Source organism: Peromyscus californicus, unplaced genomic scaffold, assembly GCF_007827085.1.
Source record: "Peromyscus californicus insignis strain IS unplaced genomic scaffold, ASM782708v3 Scaffold_13__1_contigs__length_99412109, whole genome shotgun sequence".
Taxonomy (NCBI): Eukaryota; Metazoa; Chordata; class Mammalia; order Rodentia; family Cricetidae; genus Peromyscus; species Peromyscus californicus.
In genome coordinates this window covers 95,179,812-95,199,702 of record NW_026294424.1, presented here as the reverse complement: position 1 = coordinate 95,199,702, position 19,891 = coordinate 95,179,812, and the positions used below count along the sequence as shown (strand labels likewise).

General features: G+C 42.0%; 1 non-coding gene and 1 pseudogene across 1 annotated transcript; both read right to left on the bottom strand.

Annotated features, from left to right (window-relative positions):
• LOC128108691 (ATP-binding cassette sub-family G member 3-like) overlaps window positions 1-19,891 on the bottom strand; it is a 159,554-nt pseudogene that overhangs the window by 54,158 nt on the left and 85,505 nt on the right.
• Window positions 15,842-15,950, bottom strand: LOC128109225 (U6 spliceosomal RNA). Its single transcript, XR_008217759.1, has one exon. It is a non-coding gene; the product is annotated as a U6 spliceosomal RNA (small nuclear RNA).

Genomic DNA, 19,891 nt, shown 5'->3' with positions numbered 1-19,891 from the left:
ATATAAGTTCAGAGGCAGATACATGACCATCATTACTACATGCCCTGTGTGTACGTGTGTGTGTGTGTGTCTGTCTGTCTGGTTATGGGGTATAACATAATAATAAGTTGGACTTGCATAGCGATCAGGAGAAATTTCTGCTATTTCCAGACTCAGACTGTACCTCTGGTCATCAGGCATCTTCAGACGCCAAGAAGATGAACTGCTGACAATGACATCATCACTGATGGAATGGGAATGTTGAAATTCCAGCAAGACTTAGATTTTAAAATGATAATGATTAGGGACACCAAATCAGTAGCTAAGCAGCTTAGGACTTTCAAAGAAAAACAATACAAATGAAATACAAATGTCTCTTTTCACAAGTTATTAATGTCTGCTTTAAAGTAAGACCTTTAGTGAACAGAGCTTGTCAAACAGTTTAAAATACCATCTTCAACACAGCTGGTTTTATTTCTAAGAGCTGACATCTTGGTGGGAAGCTCCTGCCTGTGAGGGACCAGCCGCTTAGGCAAGCCTCCTCCAGGAGCAACCTTAAAGCAGACAGGGTGGGAGGCAGCTGTGTGAAGAGCTGATAACACCAACCAGAGCAGCCAGGGCTGAGGGACAGCAGCACTGGAGCCAGCCCAGCCCCCTCCTGCCTTCCCTCCTGCCATGGGCACATAAAACCTCAAAAGTGCAGGGCAACTCCAGGAAAGGCAGGAAAACAAAACCTGCTAAACACATCTGCCAGAAGCCCTGTTACTCCTGGGGAAACCATTAGCAATCTGTCACTAGGCAAACCTGGATCCTCAGAACAATGGCATGCTCTAAACCCTGTGCCTTGAGGTCCAGAGGGATGAGGCTTTGGAAATTCAGACAAACCAAACTATGGGGCTAAGCCTCTACCACATCAGTGTGCTTTGCTCAGACATTGCTGGAAGAATATTAAACTTCTCCTGCTCAAAAAATGTTATCCAAAATTTCAATTGCAAATTTCTAGCATGTCAGTAAACATGATTAAATATCCCTAAAGTGAGACATAGAAAGAAGTTCACAAGTAATCCAGACTTCGATTAGCAATCATTAATAATATGACAATTGATTGCTACACTCAAAGATAGAAAGAAAGAGATTACAGATTTCTTATCACAAGACACAAAATCTATTTTAAAAACCATCATAATTAAGATTTCAGAAATGCATTTAGCAACCACCTAAACACTGATAGATTAGGAAGGAGAACTGGAAAAATACACAATTGATATTGAAATGAAATCCATCCTGAATGAGAATTATCACAGGAAAAAAAAGCTGCAAGTTGGAAAGACAGAGCTACATGAGAGCGTAAGAAGAAGACTTGACAACAGGGTCTGAAGTACCTGAACAAGATCGCCTGTGAGGGGGAACCTGCAGAAGACAACTAGCACATAGAGAAACACTGGCCTGGGCCTGAGAGGACAGGTCAGTGCATGTTCAGCCTGTGGGAGGCCAGGGCAGCAACTCCAAGGTCAAACAGGCTGCCCTGGTGACAACACGCTGTCAGGAGGAACCCATCACTCTCATGAGCCTTAAATCCAGCTCGGGTATATTCCTCCTGACACTGTCTCCTCCTGCTTGGCAGAGCAGTACTGGGAATAAATCATTGAACCAATCACTGTCATGGGGATGCCATGGGAAAAACATGCATGGATACACTTATGTCGTCCACATGTCAGATTATTGAAGAACAATGCTTTCACAAGCTGCATCAACTTTCTTGCCTTTCATTTCTCAGGCACTTTTGTTTTTTCTGAGGCTTCTGCTTTTGGCAAGTTTAAACTGGTTCCTTCCCATCTAAGTGACCAATATTGTCTCTCAGATCACAGAGTGTATTGAACACAGTATCAAGAAAGGTTACAGTGGTGCAAGGTTTAAAGCAGAGTTGTGGAAGGAAAAGCAGAGTTGACACACGTGCAGCAGAGAGAGCTATTCTGGAACAGGGTGGCCAATAAATACTCAGTTGGTTCAAGACACAGTGTCAGTTCAAGATACAGATATTGTTCAAGGACAGATTGCTCCAAAGCACAGAGCTGACTCCAGGCACAAGGGTCTGAACAAATGGGAGCTCAAGTGAGCCACTTCACTTATGTGGTCGTGGTGAGCAGAAGTCCTGGGGTCAGAGTTGAGAGTCTGTTTCCTTGTGTCTAGTGATGCACACATCAGGTGGCCTGATGATGGCTCAGTGGGTGTGATCCAAGTGAGGGCATGACAGCGCTCATTGCTCTGTGTTCTGGACAAGCACACAAGCTTGGTTTCTTAGGCAAGGTTTTCAAATATCATGGGTCTAGATGTTTCTAGCTCAATATGCTTATATGTAGGAATAATTTATTTGAAATGATAAGTTATTTATCAATCTATGTATTACTGACTTGCTAAACATTTGCACATATAAGGTATTGAATCATTTTGCCTCAGCATTTGCTTTCAAAATGAAGCAAACCACTGCTGTATAAAATGGAGTCACCCAGGACAAGGCACACTCTGAAAACTACTGTCCTATACAATGCAAAGGAACACAGATGGGCACAGCCTGAGCTCTGCACACTCGGTCTCTCACAGTGCTAGAACCAGGAGCTTCTGTTCTCTGAGTTTGAGCTGTGGTGGGGATCCAAAATCATCAAGCACATGTCGTGGTGCCCTGGGATACGCTGGGTGATGGGCAGCCATGAGGGACAGTAGTGCAGGTGGGAGTGACTGACAGACGCACTCCTGGCTCAGGCTGTGGAGGCATGAGGACAGGCAGCCCTGCCTCCTTTACCAGGAATGACATGGCTCCTGTGGATGACTGCTGAGCCTGAGAGTTCTGAGCAGGTGGCTGGAAGATTCTTTGGTTTCTGAAACTGCCTCATGCTGCAATTTGTGTGTCTAGCAGACAGGGGCTGAGAACTCAGAACCCAAGTGAAAGGATGGCTCCATTTCCACAGCTTCTTGCTTATTGCATGGTGGTTTGCTGCTGGTACGATCTGAAAATGCTTGGGCACACAGCTCAGCTCCCAGGTCTTCTCTCCATTGCAGAATTCCATGCTCTGTTTTCAACCCCTCTTCCCCCAGAGCATCCGGTAGACAAGGCTTTGTTTAGACAAACCCACAAACAGAAGTGTCTACCTGGACCACAGGCCACATGACCTCTGGGACTAGTGGTGGCAAAGAATATACAAAGACAGTCGGTCTTAGAGTAAATGATGTTCTGGTGCTATCTTGTTTTTAATCTCTTGCTCTTTTCTCTTTTCTTTTATTTTCTTTGTTTTAATCTTACCTTCTACATCTTTTTGTTGTTGTAGTTTATTTGAGATAGAGTTTCTCTTGGAAGCCCTAACTGTCCAAAACTCACTCTGTATACTAGGCTGGCCTTGAACTCAGAGATCCACTTGCCTCTGCCTCCTGAGTACAGGGATTAAAAGTGTGCATCACCACCTCCTGTCCATTATTTCATTATTCCCATTATGATTATTGTGGGAGGTTTGTGCTGGTATTGTTACTGTGGTTTATTTTCTGCACTATGACCAGTGCTGGGGATTAAGTCCTCAGTAGAAGGAAGCTTAATACATAAATCCTCACATTAATGTGTAAAATAGATTTGCTCCTACAGGTGAACAACCTACAACAACAAAACACAAGAATGTGAGGAAACAAAACTTCCTCAAAAGATCATAACACGACAGCAACTGAATGTTTACATATTTAAATTAGGTAAGTGCTGAAGAAATCTTTCAAGAGTTAACATTAAAAGGATTGAAATTTCAAAAAGATAGACAGCTGAAGGAAATGAGCAAAACAATATAGGATATGAGTGATAATAGAGAATTTTTAAAAATGAAAATTTTGGAAAACTGCAAATACATTTTTAAAATTCAGGAGAAAGTATCACCAACAGACTAAATTAACTGAAAGATAAAATATCAGGGCATCAAAGACAAGTTTAATGAGTTATTGTTTTCTGAGAGGAATAAGGAAAAAATATGATGACCTCCAGGACATAACAGACAAACCAAACAAAAACATTATTTTATTAGAATAGAATGCTAAATTACAGACTAAAGATATAGAAAACATATTCACTTAAGCAATACCACAAAATGTTCTGTATCTATTGAAAGATTAGGACGTCCAGGTACAGAGGTAATTTAGACCACCACATAGATATGCTGAGAAAATAATCTTGTCATATCACACTCAAGGTAAAATGCAGAGAGTTCAGAACAAGAAAAGAATGCTGGAAGCTGCTAAGAGAAGAGCCAAGTTTCTAACAACGTACCTGATTGGCAAACCAGTCAGAACAACAGCACAGTCCTTGACAGAAATGTTAACGGCCAGAGCGTGGACCTATGTATTCTGAGCACTCAAAGAAAAGAACTGACAACCAATGTGTCTACAGCAAATCTGTCCTTTGTAAAGACCTTCAGGATGAACATAACTAAAGCAATGCTGACCACTGAGGCTGCCGTGAGGAAGACACTCCCAGGAAAATAAAATCACAAAGGAAGAAGACAGAAAGCTACAATCCCAAGAGCTCAGGAGAAAATAACTCCTGTAGTTCTCAGGAATCAACAGTGCTGACTCAGTAAGTGTGCTGGTTAGCTTTTTGTCAACTTGACACATGCTGGAGTCATCTGGGAAGAATCCTCAGCTGAGGAATTGCCTCCATCAGATTGGCAAGTCTGTGGGGCATTTTCGTGAATGATGATTGATATGAGATGGCCAAGACCACTTTGGGGTCCTGGAATGTTTAAGATAACAGGCTGAGCAAGCCATGAGGAGCAACTAGTAAGCCGTGTTCCTCCAGTGTCTCTGATTCAGTTCCTGCCTGAGTTCCTACCTGGCTTCTTTCAGTGATGACTGTGATGTGGAAGTTTAAGCTAAATAAACCTTTTCCTCCCCAAGTAGCTTTTGGTTATGATGTTTTATCACATCAGTAGAAAGCAAACTGTGAGTCGGCAAACTTCTAAGATGAGAGAAAAAGAAATAAACACATAGCAATTAAAGCCAAAATGGAAAATCGAAAAAGATGAACAGAAGTCTGCTAAATTACAGGATTTTATCCAGTACAAACATTTCAACACTAACCTAAATCTAAATGGTCTCAATTCTGGAGTAAAAGATGCACCTGCCAGGTTAAATTGAAAGCAGAAAACAATAACCAACTGTTTATTGCAGCAGGAAACTCAACCAGCTGGCAACGTATGTGGAGACTGAAAGTGCAAGGATGGAAAAATCAGATATCCAGCCAAAGTCAGGAAAAATAAAGATAACTACATATTAATAATTGGAGCAATCCACCACAAATGACTATAAATATATATGTAATGAAAATCAGTATCGCAGACTCCATAAAACAAACCCTACTAGACAAACACAGCTGGATAAAATAATGGTGGGTGACTTTGGTTTCTTATTTGTAGTTTAATATTCTTTAATTGTATACATTTATTGAGGGATATCATATCTGTGGATGAATATTTGCTGTTCTGTGCTATAAGCATTGATGCTTTCTCTTCAGTGTGTAAAGAGTACTCAATAGTCTGTCTCTGATCCAGGGAACTTGGTCTAGACTTTGATTTGCCATCAGAGAGGAAGTGTGTGTGTGTGTGCATTTGGGTCTTTGTGTGTCTGTGTATGTGAGTGTGTGTGTCTGTGTGTGTGTGAGTGTCCGTGTATGAGTGTGTGTGTGATTCTGGGTGACTGTGTGTGTATCTGTGTGTGTATCTGTGTGTGTATCTGTGTGTGTGTGTGTGTGTGTGTGTGTGTGTGTGTGTGTGTATGTATGTGTTTATGTCTGTGTGTTTGTGTAGGAGTGTGTGTGTATCTGTGTGTGTATGTGTTCTGTGTGTCTGTGTGTGTGTATGTGTTCTGTGTGTGTGTGTCTGTGTATGAGTGTGTGTGTGATTCTGGGTAACTGTGTGTGTATCTGTGTGTGTGTGTGTGTGTGTGTGTGTGTGTGTATGTGTCTATGTCTGTGTGTCTGTGTAGGAGTGTGTGTGTATATCTGTGTGTGTATGTGTTCTGTGTGTCTGTGTGTGTGTATGGGTGTGTGTGTTATTATTTGCTTTGCTTTTACAATCTCTTTCCTTTTCACTCTTATCTAGTTATGGTAAGAGCGGTTATCTCTAGTGTAGTTATTTCAATGGTGTTGGAGTTTATTTCTTTTTAAATTTTTTTTATTATTTTATGTGTATAAATGTTTGCCTGCATATCTGTGGGCATATCACATGCACCTCTGGTGCTCGTGGAGACCAAAAAAAGAATGTCAGATCCTCCAGAACCAGAGTCACAACAGTTGTGACTTGCCATGTGGGTGCTGAGAATTGAACCTTGGTCCTCTGGAAATGCAGCCAGACACTGACCCGTCTCTCTAGCTCCTGGAGTTTCTTTCTTCTTGTTAGTAATGTATATATTCTGTAATCTGTAGTTTTGGAAAACAGTACTTAGTAAATTTAGGAGGCAGGTAGTTGCTTATGAAGTTACTCTGACTCACTCATGATAGTTGAGTGATGAAATTTCCACATTTTGCTCTGTACCCTAGTGTGGGAATCCTAGATATGCATTGATGTGTACTGTCCATTTAGAGTTGTTCGGCACATGTGACACTGCTTGAGTATGCTCCCCCTTCAGTGAGAGAAACCTTCTGGAAGCTTAGGGGACCGTGCACACCTGGGTTCTGCTACTTGTCTGAGTGACTGCTGAAATCATGCTTCCTACACTGCCAGAATTATGGTGGGATTAGGAAGACTAAGGTTATCAGGCTGAGGACTCTGACCCTGGGGCCCTGTGAAGTAGCACAAACTTGGAGCTCATGAGAAGGGAATGGCTGTAGTGAAGCTTACTGTTTCCTTTTTCCTGTTTGTGCCTTGGTAGTCCCCACCCCTGACAGTTTTGGCATAAAATCTTCTAGAACTTTCAGATTCTCATAGTTAATAGGAACATATTCCAAGTCCAGTGACATCTATTTTGATATTTTTCTATGAATTAAGATATGATCCGCTGGGCGGTGGTGGTGCATGCCTTTAATCCCAGCATTTGGGAGGCAGAGGCAGGCGGATCTTTGTGAGTTTGAGGCCAGCCTGGTCTACAAAAAAAAAAAAAAAAAAAAGAAAAGATTTGATGCCTCAGCATTTTACTAAGAAAAGTGCTCTTAAATAACCTGAGTGACTGGTCTCTTGGCCAGAGTGCCCCGGTCTCCAGGCCCCAGGCCTCAGGGCATGTCCCATGTGCCTCCCCCTTCCATCTCAGCCCCAGCAGCTGCTCAGCAGGCAGGACTCCTACAGTCAGCCCACTCCACCAATGCCACCACCCATTGGACTCTGTAACCTACAAGACACACCTCATCTTCCCCACACTACCTAACCCACCGTCCTCCCTCTGGCCAAACATCCCCTGTGGCATCAGTGATCCCCACAGGCACAGACACCACTGCACCAATCAAAGGAAGAGGCCCAGCAGCAGGTCAGCGTGGCGCCTGGAGGCACAGGCACCACTGCACCAATGGGAAGAAGAGCAGCAGGTTAGCATGGCGCCTGGAGGCACGGGCACCACTGCCCCAATGGGAAGAAGAGCAGCCCCTGGAGGAACATGCACCACCCATATCAGTTGGAAGAGCGGGCACAGGCAAAACCTACACCACTTGAAATAACAGACTCCATAGGCACAAGGAAAACCCACACCAGCCAGAAGAACTGGTCGACAGCTGAATCTAGGCACACAAACACACAAACATCAGCTGAGTCAACCCTACTGGACCTGACAACCAGATAATCACCAGAACCTTTGGCCATTCAGGCCAAAAGACAATAAAGGAAACAGACAATAAAGGAACAAAAAACCCATCCAACAAAGACATCACAAAAATCAACACCTGTACCTATAATTACGCCAATTACAAAACAAATCTCAACAGATTCAAAAAAATTAGAATAACCTAGTGTATCTTATTGGACTACCATGGCTTAAAATTAGAATTCAACAACAACACAAATTACAGAAAGCCTACAATATCATGGAAACTGAATAATGCTCAACTGAATCACCACTGGGTCAAGGAAGAAATAAAGAAAGAAATTAAAGACTTCCTAGAATGTAATGAAAATGAAGACACATCATAACCAAACACTATGAAAGCAGTACTAAGAGGAAAGTTCATAGCACTAAGTGCTCACTTAAAGAAGTTGGAGAAATCTCACACTAGCTACTTACAGCACACCTGAAAGCTCTAGAAGAAAAAGAAGCAAACTCACACAGGAGGAGTAGATGCCAGGAAAAAATCAAACTGAGGGCTGAAATCAATGAAATAGAAACAGAGAACAGTACAAAGAATCAATGAAACAAAGAGTTGATTCTTTGAGAAAATCAACATACAGACAAACCTTTATCCAAACTAACCAAAAGGCAGAGAGATAATATCCAAATTAACAAAATCACAAATAAAAAGGGAGACTTAACAACAGACACCAAGGAAATCCAGAGAATCATCAGGTTATACTTCAAAAACATGTATGCTGTGGAATGTTCTGTATGGCAAATGTGTTGCTAATTAGTTAATAAATAAAACACTGATTGGCCATTGGCTAGGCAGGAAGTGTAGGCGGGACAAGGAGGAGAATAAAGCTGGGAAGTGGAAGGCTGAGTCAGAGAGACGCTGCCAGCCGCCATGATGAGAAACAGAATGTGAAGATACCGGTAAGCCACGAGCCATGTGGCAAGGTATAGATTAATGGAAATGGATTAATTTAAGCTGTAAGAACAGTTAGCAAGAAGCCTGCCACGGCCATACAGTTTGTAACCAGTATAAGTCTCTGTGTTTACTTGGTCGGGTCTGAGTGGCTGTGGGACTGGTGGGTGACAGAGATTTGTCCTGACTGTGGGCCAGGCAGGAAAACTCCAACTACACATGTACTCCACAAAATTGGAAAATCTAAAAGAAATGGACAATTTTCTGGATAGGTACCACATACTCAAATTAAATCAACACTAGATAAACTATTTAATAGACCTATTACCCTTAATAGAAGCAGTCATTAAAAGTCTCCCAACCAAAAAAAGCCCGGGGCAAGATAGATTCAGTGCAGAATTCTACCAGAATTCCAAGGATTCTAATACCAATACTCCTCAAATTGTTCCACACAATAGAAACAGAAGTAACATTGCCAAATTCCTTTTATGAGGCTACAGTTACTCTGATACCCAAACCACAAAGAGATGCAACAAAGAAAGAGAATTGCAGACCAATCTCCTTCATGAACATTGACGCAAAAATGCTCAATAAAATACTGGCAAACCTAATCCAAGAACACATCAAAAATATCATCCACCATGATCAAGTAGGCTTCATCCCAGTGATGCAGGGATGGCTCAACATACAAAAATCTGTTCATGTAATACACCATATAAATGAACTGAAAGAAAAAAAAACACATGATCAGCTCATTAGATGCTGAAAAAGCCTTTGATGAAATCCAACACCCCTTCATGATAAAAAGTCTTGGAGACATCAAGGATACAAGGGACATATCTAAACATAATAAAGGCAATATACAGTAAGCCAACAGCCAACATCAAACTAAATAGAGAGAAACTCAAAGCAATTTGACTAAAATCAGGAACAAGAGACAAGGCTGTCCACTCTTTCCATATCTATTCAATATAGTACCAAAACGTCTATCTAGAACAATAAGACCACAAAATGAGATCAAGGGAATACAAACTGGAAAGGAAGAAGTCAAACTTTTGCTATTTGCAGATGATATGATAGTATATATAAGTGACCCCAAAAATTCTACCAGGGAACTCCAACAGCTGGTAAACACCTTCAGTAATGTGGCAGGATACAAGATTAACTCAGAAAAATCAGTAGCCCTCCTATATACAAATAATAATCAGGGCTGAGAAAGAAATCAGAGAAACATCACCCTTTACAATAGCCACAAATAATATAAAATATCTTGGGGTAACTCTAACCAAACAAGTGAAAGACCTTTATGGCAAGAACATTAAGTCTTTGAAGAAAGAAACTGAAGAAGGTATCATAAAATAGAAAGATCTTCCATGCTCTTGGATAGGTAGGATTAACATAGTAAAAAATGTCAATTTTACAAAAAGCAATCTACAGATTCAATGCAATCCCCATCAAATCCTAACACAATTCTTCACAGACCTCAAAAGAACAATACTCAACTTCATATGGAAAAACAAAAAACTCAGGATAGCTAAAACAGTCCTATGCAGTAACAGAACTTCTAGAGGCATCACCATATCTGACTTCAAGTTCTACTATAGAGCTATAGTAATAAAAACAGCATGGTATTGGCATAAAAACAGATGGGTAGATCAATGGAATCAAATCAAAGACCCTGACATTAATCAGCACACCTATAAACACCTGATTTTTGACAAAGAAGCCAAAATTTTCCAATGAAGTAAAGAAAGCTTCTTCAACAAATGGTGCTGGCATAACTGGATGTCAATGTGTAGAAGAATGCAAATAGATCCATATCCATTGCCATGCAAAAAACTCAAGTCCAGATGGATCAAAGACCTCAACATAAATCCAGTTACACTGAACCTGATAGGAGAGAAAGTGGGAAGTAGCCTTGAATGCATTGGTACAGGAGACTGCTTCCTAAATATAGTATCAGTAGCAGACACTGAGATCAACAACTAATAAATGGGACCTCCTGAAACTAAAATGCTTCTATAAGGCAAAGTACATGATCAATAAGACAAAATAGCAGTTTACAGAATGGGAAAAGATCTTTACCAACTCCACATCTGACAGAGGGCTGGGCTGGTCTCCAAAATATATAAAGAACTCAAGAAACTAGACATCAAAATACCAAATAATCCATATTTTAAAAATGGGGTACAGATCTAAACAGGGAATTCTCAACAAAAGAATCTCAAATGGCTGAAAGACTTTTAAGGAATTGCTCAACATCCTTAGTCATCACAGAAATGCAAATCAAAATGGCTCTAGATACCATCTTACACCTGTCAGAATGGCTAAGATCAAAAAACAGTGATGACAGCTTATTTTGGAGAGGATGTGGAGTAAGGGGAATACTCCTTCACTACTGGTGGGAGTGCAAACTTGTACAGACACTTTGGAAATCAGTATGGTGGTTTCTCTGAAAACTGAGAGTCAATCTACCTCAAGACCCAGTGATACCATTCTTGGGTATATACCCAAAGAATGCTCAATCATACCACAAGGACACTTCCTCAACTATGTTCATAGCAGCATTATTTGTAATAGCCAGAACCTGGAAACAACTTAGATGTCCCTCAACCAAAGAATGGATAAAGAAAATATGGTACATTAACACAATAGAGTATTACTCAGCAGTAAAAAAAACAATGACATCATGAAATTTGCAGGCAAATGGATGGAACTAGAAAAAAATCATCCTGAGTGAGGTAACCCAAACCAAGAAAGACAAACATGGTATGAATTCACTCATAAGTGGATATTAGATGTAAAGCAAAGGATAACTAGGATAAATTTACAGCCCCAGAGAAACTAGGTAACAAGGAAGACTTTAAGAGGGATGCATGGATTGCCCTGGGAAGGGGAAATAGATGAGATCTCCTGTGTAAACTGGAGATGGGGGAGGGTAGAGGGTAGGGGATGGTCCAGCTGGGGGAGAGACAGAGTGGGAGAGCAATGAAAGAGAAATCTTGGTAGAGGGAGCCATTATGGAGTTAGGGAGAAACCTGGTGCCAGAGAAACTCCCAGGAGTCCACAAAGATGACTCCTAGCAATAGTGGAGAAGGTGCCTGAACTGGCCTTCTGCTGTAATCAGATTGGTGACTACCCTAATTGTCATCACAGAACCTTCATCCAGTAACTGAGGTAAGCAGATGCAGAGATCCACAGCCAAACCCTGGGCCAAGTTCCAAGGAATCCAGTGGAAGAGGGGGAGGAGGGATTATATGAGCAAAGAGGGTCAAGATGATGGGGAAACCCACAGAGACAGCTGACCCAAGATACTGTGAGCTCATGGAATCTAGACCGACAGCTAGGGAGCCTGCATGGGACCAACCTAGGCCCTCTGCATGAGGTGACAGTTGTGTACCTTGGTCTATTTGTAGGGCCCCTAGCAGTGGGACCAGGATCTGTCCCTGGGCCAAGAGCTGGCTTTTTAGAACCCATTCCCTATGATGGGATGCCTTGTTCAGCCTTGAGGCAGGGAGGAGGAGCTTGGTCCTGCCTCCACTTGATATGCCAGACTTTGTTGACTCCTCATGGGAGGCCTTACCCTTTCTGAGGAGTGAATGAGGGTGCTGGTAGAAAGGAGGTGGAGGGAAGGGAATGAGAGGAAAGGAGGGAGAGGAAACTAAATGTTATGTAAAATAAATTTTTTAAAAAAGATTTAATTCCTCTACTTTTTATTAAGAAATGTGCTCTTTTGCTTTTCTTCTGTTTCTTTGCAATAGGTAATAGAAAGAATGGTCGTAAAAGTCACAGGCTTTGGTAATTGAATCACATGGCATTCTATGGCTAATAAACCTTGGCTCCTGCATGTAGGGACTTGTGGTGTAGACTGGTACCTCAGTCCTCAGGTGGCAGGTAAGAGCACACAGGCTGGAGAGGACAGGAGCTCTCCTGCAGGCGTTTCTAATCAGCCTTTGCCTTAGTGTGCTGCTTTGTTTAATCATCGTCAGAGGTCAGAGTTGAACAGCTAAAACCCTAGATACCTGTGGAATGTGTGCCTGGGTGCAGTTACTCATTCTTGGTATGTCCTTTCCTCCCCTGGCACGGCACTCCAGTGTGCCTGTGGACCTTCTGCTGTCGACAGCCTCCTACCCAAAGGAAAACACTGCAAGCATCTTCAAGTGCACTTCCCCTGTGTGCACATCAGCCTTAGGTTAGAAGTGAATACTAAGCCAGCAGCCTGTACCAAAAGAGTTCTGTGGCTGTCCTACCCAAGAAGTGGACTGGAGAAAAACTGCTTTTTTAAATATTAAATCTGAAGTTGTTAAGTGCAGAGAAGCCCTTGGTACTCTTAGGGTGGTTAGTTATAGCTTTACACTTTGAAATAAAACAAAAAGAAAGGTCAAGATCCTCAAGATACAGACAGTTCAAAGAGAGTTATTATTCTGTACCTAGTTCATGAGACAATATGTTAAGATAAATAAGACATAAAGGAAAAAATACAAAGTCCCTAACATAGCCATTGAACTATCTTCTATTTTAAAAATCAATTATCTTTCTTTTCAGTTCCAAAAGAAACATAAGGTAGTTTTGTTTGCATAGAATTTAATGTTTTGTTGATGTGTGTCTATGATGTCATCATTGGTGTTTACCTGCAAAAAATGAAGCCAGCGCTCCCCTGGGCATTTGACTTCCACCCTCAGAAACAGGGACAGTTTCTGGAGAGCCTTTGCTGAGGAGCCAGGGTTCCAGAGAGAGCTGTGAATGGGGGAAGTGTTGTGATGACTGTTTTTCTAGGATTCCTAGTAATGCGTCAGTTTTCAAAGCCAGGAAAGCAGCCTGTGTGACTTCCAATGCTTTGGAGTAAAGCTTCCTAGCTGTACCTGGGCTGACAGTGTAGTTTTTGATTCTCTGGAGGAGTGTGTGGGGATCCTGTGCAGACACTGTGACAGTCATTCCTTCAGGCTTACTGTGTAATCATGATTGACATCTGTCTGTCATTCCTTCAAGGTACGGTTCATAGACATGTCATGTTAGAGACTCTTTCCCATCTTGTGTGGATAAATTCTGTAATTTTATTTGTGAGACTAGAGGTAGTCTCTGCCATGGTGATTTCATGGCTAAGCAATACAAGTTTAGATTCTATTATTTCTAGACATGATTTAGTCCTGAAAGAATTCACGTGCTTTGCATCTTTAAGTGTTCAGTGTAGATGGATTAATATATGTTTATGCAACTGTGTATTTTACAGCCACTTTGGAATTCAATATGGTGCTTTCTTAGAAAATTGGGAATCAACCTCCCTCAAGATCCAGCTATACCACTCTTGGGCATATACCCAAGGAATGCTCAATCATACCACAAGGACACATGCTCAACTATGTTCATAGCAGCATTATTTGTAATAGCCAGAATCTGGAAACAACCTAGATGCCCTTCAACTGAAGAATGGATAAAGAAAATGTGGTACATATACACAATGGAGTACTACTCAGCAGAGAAAAACAATGACATCATGAAGTTTGCAGGCAAATGGATGGAACTAGAAAAAATCATCTGGAGTGAGCTAACCCAGACTCAGAAAGACAAACATGGTATATACTCACTCATAAGTGGATACTAGATGTAAAGCAAAGAATAACCAGACTGCAACTCACAACTCCAGGAAGGCTACCTTGTAAAGAGGACCCTGAGAAAGACATGGGATTGCCCAATGACAAAGAAATGGAGGGGATCTACATGAGCAAACTGGGAATGGGGGGAAGGTAATGGAGGGCAAGGGACAGGGGAAACAGAGCTTAGGGGAGTGGGAGGTCCCAGATGGATCAGGAGCAGAGTAGGAGAACAGGGAGGGAGATACCATGATGAATGAAGACCCCAGGGAAATAGGAAGAAGCAGAGTGCTAGAGAGGTCCCCAGAAATCCACAAAGATACCTCCACTATAGACTACTGGCAATGGTTGAGAGAGTGCCTGAGCTGACCTGCTCTGGTGACCAGATGGCTGAAACACCCTAACTGTCATGATAGAACTCTCATCCAGTGTCTGATAGAAGCGGATGCAGAGATCCACAGCCAGGCCCCAGGTGGCCCTCCGGGAAATCCAGTCAGTGAGAGAGAGGAGGGATTGTATGAGCTAGAGATATTGAGACCATGATTGGAAAAAGCACAGGGACAAATAGCCAAACTAGTGGAAATGCACGAACTGTGAACCAGTGGCTGAGGAGCCCCTATGGAACTGGACCAGGTCCTCTGGATAGGTGAGACAGTTGATTAGCTTGAACTGTTTGGGAGGCCCCCAGGCAGTGGAGCCGGGACCTGTCTTTGGTGCATGAGCTGGCTTTCTGGAGCCTGGGGCCTATGCTGGGACACTTTGCTCAGCTTTGGTGTAGGGAGGAGGGAACTGGACCTGCCTCAACTGAATGTACCAGGCTAGACTGTAGCTAGAGTTTTCCTGCCTGGCCCACAGTCAGGACAAATCTCTCTCACCCGCCAGCCCCACAGCAGCTCAAACCCGACCAAGTAAACACAGAGACTTATATTGGTTACAAACTGTATGGCCGTGGCAGGCTTTTTGTTAACTGTTCTTATAGCTTAAATCAATCCATTTCTATTAATCTATACCTTGCCACATGGCTCATGGCTTACCGGCATCTTCACATGCTGTTTGTCATCATGGCAGCTGGCAGTGTCTCTCTCACTTAGCCTTTCACTTTCCAGCTCTATTCTCCTCCTTGTCCCGCCTATACTTCCTGCCTGGCCATGGGCCAATCAGTGATTTATTTATTGACCAATCAGCAACACATTTGACATACAGACCATCCCACAGCACTAGACTGACTCCCCAGGGGAGACCTTGCCTTGGAGGAGGTGGGAATGGGAGGTAGGTTGGGGGAAGGGCTGGGGGGGTGGGAGGAGGGAGGATGGGGGATCTGTGGCCAATATGTAAAATTAAGTTAATTATAAGATTTTTTAAAAAAGATTATATATGTATATGTATACACTGAATTGTGGGCACTAAAGGTTTTATTGTTTTAAGCAAATAGTTAATAGTGTGAATCCTTGAGGCTTTTTCATCCATCCACATTGTTATTTTATGTGCTTCTCTCCTTCTCCTGTATTTACCTCCCTCCCCCTTTCCTAAGGAAAACCCTTTCCTCCTATCAAATCAATTTAATCCTAAAACTATGGAATGCTTCACCAATCTGTGTGTGTCATCCTTGCACAGGGGCCATGCTAATCTTCTCTGTGTCACTCCAGGTTTAGTATATGTGCTGCCAAAGCGAGCAAGGGGTTGAGTTTAATACCCCACTCCCATCAATAGCAAGTCAACAAACTTCAAGTTAAAATGTGCCATAGATCAAATGGACTCACAAGACTTCTACAGAATGTTCTATACAATCACTGAAGTCACATCCTCCTCAGCAGCTCATGAGTCTTTTGCCAAGACAGAGCACATTTTAAGATGTAAAGCAAGGTTTAACAAATAAAAAGGTAATTTTTGTATCCTATCAGATCATAATCTCAATAGATGAAGAAGTCTTTGAAAAAATAAATTCATTCTTGATTAAAGCCCTGAACAAATCAGGAAAAGAAAGCTCACACCTGCACACAATACAGTGTACTGTGATAATCCTACCAACAGCATTGTACTGGATAGGGACTAACTTAAGTTAGTTCCTCTAAATACAGGATAGAGCCAAGAGTGGCCATTCCCTCAACTATTATTTAATACAGGGCTTGAATCCTCAGAGAAATAAGGTGAGAGAGAGAGAGATACAAACCATCAGGAAAGGAAGAAGTCAAATTACTCCAATTGCAGATGAAATGTTTCTATGTTTAAAATCCCACGGGGCTTACAGAGCACTTGCCTGGCATATGGAAGGCTCTAGATTTGATCCTCTGAACCACATACCAAGAAAAAGGCTCTGAAAACCATCCAGGGTCTAGCAAGATGTCTCTGCAGGTAAATAGGCTGTGTGGTGATATTGTGTTCCCCAATATATTATGCACCCTAATAAACTTATCTGGGGTCAGAGAACAGAACAGCCACTAAACAGACATAGAGGCCAGAAAATGGTGGCACTAACACCTTTAATCCTAGCATCCCGGAGGCAGAGATCCATCTGGATCTCTGTGAGTTCAAAGCCACACTAGAAACAGCCAGGCACAGTGACTCACGCCTTTAATCCCAGGAAGTGATGGCAGAAAGCAGAAAGGTATATAAGGCGTGAGGACCAGAAACTAGAAGTTTTTAGGCTGTTAAGCTTTTAGGCTTTTGAGCAGCAGTTCAGCTGAGATTCATTCTGGATGAAGACTCAGAGGCTTCCAGTGTGAGGAAAGGAGATCAGCTGAGGAATTGGCAAGGAGAGGTGGCTGTGGCTTGTTCTGCTTCTCTGATTTTCCAGCAATCACCCCAATGTAGCACGAATCTTAGAAGGTCTTATTAATAAAAACAAACCTGGAGCCAGGTATTGGGGTGAACACTGGTGGATGAGAGAAGCAGAACAAGCCACAGCTACCTCACCTTGCCAATTCTTCAGCTGATTTTGTTTCTTCAGACTGGAAGCCTCTGTGTCCTCATCTAAATGGATCTCAGCTGAACTGCTGCTCAAAAGTCTAAAAGCTTAACCAGGCTCTAGTTTCTGGTCCTCACACCTTATATACCTTTCTGCTTTCTGCCATCACTTCCTGGAATTAAAGGAGTGAGTCACCATGCCTGGCTGTTTCTAGTGTGGCTTTGAACTCACAGAGATCCAGATGGATCTTTGTCTCTGGAATGCTAGGATTAAAGGCATATGCTACCACTGCCTAACCTCTATGTTTAATATTGTGGCTGTTCTGGTCTCTAACTCCAGATAAGTTTATTAGGGTGCACAGTATTTTGGGGAACACAATATCACCACACCCCAAAAACTGGCACTGGGTTTGTTTTTATTAATAAGACCTTTTAAGGTTCATGCTACAAGGCTGTCTGCACAAGACTGGAGATCTGAGTTCAATCCAAGAACACCATGAAAAGGGGAACACAGTGGCATGCCTTTGAAATCCCAACACAGGGGAATCACCTGGAAGCTGAAGGGCCAGCTAACCTGGAGTACCTGCTGGGGATTTCTTTCTGTATACTGTGAATGTTGCTCTGATTGATTGATAAATAAAATGCTGATTGGCCAGTAGCCAGGCAGGAAGTATAGTATAGGCAGGATAAACAGAGAGGAGAATTCTGGAAAGTGGAAGACTGTGTCAGGAGACGCTGCCATGTAAAAGAAGCAAGATGTAAAAGTACTGGTTAACCATGAGCCACACGGCAAGGTATAGATTAACAGAAATGGGTTAATTTAAGATATAAGAACTAGATAGCAAGAAGCCTGCCGTGGCCATACAGTTTGTAAGTAATATAAGCCTCTCTGTGTTTACTTGGGTCTGAATGGCTGCAGGCCCAGGCAGGACTAGAAAAAACTTCAGCTACAGTTCCCAGCATGGAAAAAAGTACAGGAGAGATTGCCTCAACAAGTTGGAAGAAAAGAACTGACTCTCGAAAGTTATCCTGTGATCTCCACACACAGTATAACACACACACACACACACACACACACACACACACACACACACACACCAAGAGAAGCTGTGGTAAAGCATCTCTGGATTTAAATAAACAGGGCAGATTATGAAAATATGTTTGCACACCTCTGAATATACCCATAGCCACAGAATTGTGCACTGTAAATTGGTGAGGTATATGATGTTAGTTATATTACAATAAAGCCATTCCTGAAGAGAAAACGTGTGAAGCCAAAGTCGTCTAGACTATTAATTTTTGTTTCACATCCTGAAGGGAGCTGGGCAATAATTTTGTGGAAAAGAAATTTTAATTTTCTATGTACCAACATAGCTTGTGTGTGTGTGTGTGTGTGTGTGTGTGTGTGTGTGTGTGTGTTTGTGTGTGTGTGCATGTGTAAGGTAGACTCTCCAGTTCTCTAATTTTCATAATACATCTTAATCCTAATGAATTTCCTCAAGCAGCTGATTCTGAGACTTCCTACTTTATAAGGTTTTCAAATACAACCAAACTTAAATGAAAATAGTCAACAGAATGTCCAGGGTGTCTGGAAAACTGCACTGAGCTGATCATACACCGTGTTCAAATGCACTGAAACGTCACATGGTGCTCCCAAAATATATGCGATGTGGCTATAAGGTATTTACCAAACACTTAACATGAAATTCACATAACCCATATAAAATCTTGGTTTGTCTTTAAGTAAGACCTGTTCATCAAGGGTGTCTGTGACAGGGTAAGGAACATGACATCGACAGTTTCCCTTAGCACAGGCTCTGCTGCTGGCATTATGGGATGGTTCTAGGCACAGCCTTCCTTTGAGTCTCCTCAACATCCCAGATTAACACACACAAGAGATGGTCCCTCAAAGGCAAAGGCAGGAGAAGCTTCTCTGAAAGGCCACTATGTTTCCCCTTCTTGTTCCTGAGCTGTGAGACTGACAAACCCCCTCTTGTTATGGTCTCAAGAATTCAACTTAGGTCCTGCTCCTGCAGAAGAGCTGGGTTCCATTCCCAGCTTCCACATGGGGACTTCCAACTGTCTGCCACTCCAGTTCCAGGGGATCCAGTGCCCTCTCTGGCCTCCAGGGGCACCAGGTATGCAAGCAGTGCACTTACATACATGCAAGCAAAACACTCATACACAGTAAATAAAAATGAATAAATCACTTAAAATGTAACTCAATTCAGCTTTGAGGGCCATTTACAGATCCTTAGACACAGTTATGTTCAGAAAAGGTTCTGCATGTGTGTGCATTTTAACACAGGTTTATTAAAGAGAATGCACTGTTGGAGAGGCCTGTGTTAGTACCATAGGAAAGGCTCTTCTGTGCAAATGCCCAGGCCTGGACACATGGTGCTCAATAAATATGTGTCACCATTAAACTTTCTGTGTTTCTAAAACCAGACGAGCAATTATATCTCTAGTATTACACAAGAAAAGAAGACAGCATTGCAGATACACAGTCACTGAAAGGTTTACAATCTGGTTATTTTGGCCTTTAATTTTTCTGTCTGTTCAAACTTTTTCCACACTATCTGAGTAAGAGTTGTAAGAAGTTGGTGAATATCTATATAGCAAACCAGAGATTTTTGGAAAATTTTTAAATCGTGAGATAAAGAAAAAGAATAAATTGTTCCGGTTCCTTAAGTACCAGTGTTAACAAATTCCT